The following is a 5,673-nucleotide window of genomic DNA, read 5'->3' on the forward strand; positions in this document are numbered from 1 at the left end:
TATAAATTATAACTCATAATTATTTTTCTTTAATTTTTTATGATTTTCCAAAGTCAGAACAGGGGAACCCAAAATCATTCTGACATTGTATCACAAAATTTATTATATCTCATGATTTACAATTCCATTGCTGACACCTTTTCTTCTATGAGAAACTAGACTCAATGAGATTTAATTTCATATTTTATTCACCCACTAATTCAATTCCCACAATTTTTGGTGATTTTTCAAAGTTATACTACTGCTGCTGTCCAAAACTGCTTTAGTGCAAAATGTTGATTTCCTTTTTGCCCCACATTTCACAGTTTATACAATTCGGTCCTTTCTCAATTAACCCCTCAATTAATTTAATTTTCTCAATTAATACTTTACCTATACATTATAAGTTGTTTCACAACTATTGAAATTCAAAATTTCCACATATAACTCTATCTTCAAACTCTTTTACTATTAGATCCCAAACATTCACTTTCTATTCAATTCTTTCAATAAAATCAGCATATGAACAATTTAAAGCTCTAATTCCAAGCTAAATCATCATATACTTCCAGCATGTATTCATAGAAACTTTCAAATTCTTTCATAGAATCAAAAACTAATGAATACAATAAGTGGGCCTAGTTGTAAAAGTCACAAAAACACAAAATTTTCAAGAAATAATCAAGAATTGAACTTACCTGCAGTAAAAATAGGAAGAACCAGCTTAAGGAAACCCTTCTATGGTGTTTTTGCTGATGAGAATGCATAAAAATAAAGAGAAATCTAGATAATTCCACTTTGGTCCTAACTTTATTAAGTAAATTTTGCAATATTCCAATTTTGCCATTAATTCTCCTTACTTTGTTGCTGATTTCATGCCTTTGCCGTCCAGCCCAAATAGACATTGCCTTTTAAGCCCTCTTTCTTTTATCATTTAAGCTATTTAATCATTTCCCGTAATTTTGCATTTGTTACAATTTAGTCCTTTTTGTTCAATTAATTATCAGAACTTTAAATTTTCTTAACGAAACTTTAATACTAACTTTTTAACACTACATAAATATTTATAAAAATATTTATGGCTCGGTTTAAAATCCCTGAGGTCTCGATACCTCATTTTCGATTCTAATTATTTTAATATTTATTTCTAGTGTACTATTCACTATTTCAAAAAATTTCCTAACTTCACATTTAACTTATACTCACTAAATTAATAATATTTTCTACCCATTTGTCGAATTTAGTGATCTCGAATCACCGTTCCCACACCTCTGAAAATTCAGGCCATTACATTTTTCTCGTCGGATTTGTGGTCTCAAAACCACTGTTTCGACTAGACCCAAAATCGGGTTGTTACAATAATGATCACTTCATATGCCAATGTTAACTTATCAAAGCTAGCAGATGCCCAATCAACTCATTATTTTGCCATCTATTTAGCCGTTTGTTCTCCTTGCCTGTAAATCTTGAGACTAAATATGCCCAAACATCCTAAAGAAGAATTTTAAAAAAAGAAAAGAAACTTGATGTAAAAGCTTTAATGTATGCATAAAAGCGAAGGAATATGTATAACGAATGGAATGATATATGCATAAAAGTTTAGAACATGTTTGTTTGGGAGCATAGGAATGCATTCCCTCGATTCGGTGGGCCCACCACCAAATGTTAGTTTCGTTGGCTGTAATGATATAACAACCTCAATCCATTCCAGATCTATTACGGGAAAAGGTTGAATAACCATTCCCTTCCTTCACCAGTGAATAGCCATCCCATTCCACGGGAGTAATTTTTTTCCCTATTTTCAATTTTTGCCCTCACCTTTACCCAGAGAGAATGAAGAAGCTGTAACGGAACCATCATTTTCTCCTTCAGTCTGGTAACTTTCTTTCCTTTCCATCTCTACGTTTCCCTTTTTTTCCTTTGATTGCAGAGGAAACCTAGGTAAGCTGTAAAGGGATTTCTATCCCCTTCCCTCCTCACCTTTACCCTCACAAATTCTCACCTCAAAACGGCAGCCAATCCAAAAGCTATTTCTGCAAAGCAAAGTCAAGGCTTCGATTTTTCACTTTCATCATACGCTACGCGCCCTTCAAGTTCTCTTAATCTTCGCATCTTTCGCCGGCTCCACCGTCTCAGATCTCCGGCCCAACTGTTTTGCTCACTCTCTTATTTTGCAATGGTGAGACCTAAGAAGCAATCGACACTTTCATCATCATCACTGGGGCACCCGAAGCTGTTGCTATTTCCATGCTAGAGGTAGTTTTTGGAAAATCTTTAATTAAATCTTAGTTTCATTTTGTTAAAATTTTAAACTGGATTATCGAATTGGCTTCTGATTGTAGGTTGATCAATGATCGGTTGATTTCTTCTTTTTTAATTTTTTAGGGTTTATAATATACTGCTTAATGTTGTTGATTTATTTTTCTAATCATTGTTTCATTCGTTTGTTGAAGATAACTGAATTTTTATTGGTTGTAATTGGACTTGGGTTTTAGCCAATGACTATAATCAAAGGGTTAATTTAAGGTTTGAATGAATTATTTGAAAATTTTATTATTTTTCTTTTCAATTAGTTGTTTTACTTGGATTTAACTTATATTAGTCAAATGAACTGGCTTTAAAAAATGAACTAGAACGAAGGAATTGGATGGTTGACTGGACACTAGAAAGGGGAAAAGCTAAAAGTTGTAAATGTTTTGAATATAGAGTTGTATTCTTTTCATGTCTTCAGAAAGATGTATGCAATGTTTGGCCAGCGATAATGGACAAGTTTTTTTAAACCTCCATGCCTTAGTCATGCTTTCATAAACATGGGCAGCGATTTAAAAGTGAAGCTCATATGCGTCATTGCTACTCGCTTTGCAGCTAAACTCTTAAGTGACCGGGGATGGTTGATTTGAGGTTTAATTCTAGCTAGTAGATTCTTAGGTTTTGATTTTGTTGTTTGTTAAGGGTCTTTTTGTAGGTCTTTTTGGAGACAAATGTTGAGATTGCTGGAAAATGCTTCTTACCATCATATTAATGTCTATTTGGGTTGCGTTTTCTTAGAGTTTTGGATTCTTTGCATCATATCGTAAAATTGAGTTAGATATAACATCTCATTGTTATCTGTTAATTGTTTTTCTTGGGACCAGGGGCATGCTGGCAATCTCAATATAGCTGTAAATGCATATTTCAGTGAGGGTGATAGGTATATATTTTTGAATTATGCTAATTTTTTTTATGATAAGTAATTTTAGGTTTATAGCTTTATTTGTTTGTTTGTTTTCTCATGTTTCCTACAAAAAAAGGGCCAACATCAACCATAGTTCCTATAGATGATGCCATGGATATAAATGATCCAAATGAAGTTGTACCAAATGGGACAGTCTTTCCATTTCTACCATTATCTAGAACAAACGAGCAATCGTCTCTTCATGATCGAAACTTCCATAGCAGTTTCTTCGATGGTGATTCTGGTTCAACTCATGAACCAATGGTTACACATCCAACAGAGGTGAGATAGGTTAAGAATAGCCATGAGCCATCTAGTCATGCTCCTGTTGTTGAGGATGCCTCTGAAACTGCACAAGCTCTCGGCCCAAATTCCCATGAGACTGTTACAATTGATGAAGTAGGCGACGATTCAATTGCGCAACCAAGTTGGCAGCATGATAACTCTAACAACCAGCATGTTACACCCAGCGCTCCTGCCTTTGATAATTTTCCAAACTATGGCAATGACATTGAAGAACAAATGATTTAAGCTGCCATTGAGGCCTCTAAGCGGGATGCTGAGGCAAGTTTTACAAAAAGGACGCTTCAAGTTTGATAGTGTTGTGGTGCCTTTCATTCTTGTAGTTGCTGTAAATGCTTGTTTTACAGATTGCCTTTATCATGTTTGAAGTGTTAAAGTGTTGCATATTGAAGTATTTAAATGCTGTGAATTGAAGTGTTAAAGTGCTGCAAATTGAAGTGTTTGAATGTTTTAAATTGAAGTGTTTTAAGTACTGCAAATTGAATTGTTTAGTTGCTGAAAATTGAGATGTTTTATTGCTGTAATTGAGGTGTATAAATGTTGTAAATTGAAGTGTTTTATTGCTGAAAATTGGATGGTAAATGACATGATAGAATGTCATTACAATGTTAAAACTTTTTAATGTTGTAAAATTTTATAACATATGGATTATGACATATAAACTAATAAAATCATGTAACTTTTTGTTAATATATGAATATTTTAGATGTGAAATATAATTCTCAATTTATTTATTACTTCTAATATCTAATATTTCATTGTAGAATAATTAAATTATTTGTTTCACTAATGATATTTTAGCACATTAAATATGTATTGCAATTTAAAAATAATAAAGTAGATTATTTTTATAGTATTATATATTATGGTTTTAATAAATTCATATAATAATTATATTAAGAATTTTATTAAATTATATTTAATAATAATTATGTTAAAATATGGTTAAATTATTTATTATTTTTATTAAATTATTTTTAATAACAATCTTATTAAAATTTAATAATAATAACAATAATCATCTACCTAAAAAAAATTTTGCTCAGGGTATTTTAGTCATTTTAGTTTTTTTCTTTGTGCTATTAGAACATCATTCCATTCGACCAAACACAAGAATACTATTACAGTTCTATTCCATTACATTCAACCAAACAATTGAATTACTATTACAGTTCTATTCCATTACAGCTCTATTTCATTACAACGAACCAAACGTGCTCTAAAGGAATATGTATAAGGAATGGAATGAAGTATGAACCTCTTACACCATGATCCCTACTCCTTCAATGTTGTTCGGAAGACAAGCTTTGAAATTGACCTGACTTATTATTGTTGAATGGTGAATCATCTTTTGGAATTTCAATTAAAGTAGTAATGTTTCTTCCATGATTAGGTTTTGTATCAAGAAATTTTGCTTAATAATGGATTGAGCCATTGCCAAAGTTAAAAGGGAAACATTATTTAAGTTGTTTTGGATTTGTCACCATTGTTAGTTTCTCTATAAAATCAAATTTTGCAACTTACCACTCTTTACAAACATTTTAGATTCAGTTTAAGATGAGAAATAGATAAAAAAATGGTTGGAAAATTGAAGTAGATAAGTGATAAATGGATCAAATAAGGAGCTTACTTCCTATTGATGTTTCCAACCTATTTCGATTGTGAACTGAAGCTTCCATATTCTTTGCTTTTTCAATAATAGGTGGATTACCATTTGGCATTTCAATTTCAATAAGAAAGTTCTTTTCATCCTTCTTGAATAGTAAGTATGGTTCAATTACCATTTTTTTTTGGATCCTTTGGCAATGCCTTCACAACTATTAGCTTTTTTTCGATTCCAATTTTTGGAAACTTTTACCACATTAGAGTACTCTTCCATCTTCCTTTTCCTTTTATACTATGTAATGAAAATAACCCATTCTTCATAAATTCTTAGTCATAATATAGGAAAAAGAATTCAATGGAGATCATTTTCTAATCATAATTCATATATAGTACCTACTATATTTTGCATGTGTTCATGATTTTCTCTATCATCTATGATAGCAAAATGAACCCAATTAAGTGATAAGATAATGTAACTCTAAATAATAGACCATCCAAGTGAAGTGCAATAAAATAGAATGAAAGGATTTAAATCAAATTAAAAGTTAGACTAACTTTCTTTTGGAATTTCC

General features: G+C 31.3%; 1 pseudogene; it reads left to right on the top strand.

Moving 5' to 3' along the window:
* Window positions 1–1,812: 1,812 nt before the first annotated feature.
* On the top strand, window positions 1,813–3,928 carry LOC107921583 (plant UBX domain-containing protein 13-like; annotated as a pseudogene).
* The last annotated feature ends 1,745 nt before the right edge of the window (window positions 3,929–5,673 follow it).

The sequence above is a fragment of the Gossypium hirsutum genome, chromosome D01 (assembly GCF_007990345.1).
Source record: "Gossypium hirsutum isolate 1008001.06 chromosome D01, Gossypium_hirsutum_v2.1, whole genome shotgun sequence".
Lineage (NCBI taxonomy): Eukaryota > Viridiplantae > Streptophyta > Magnoliopsida > Malvales > Malvaceae > Gossypium > Gossypium hirsutum.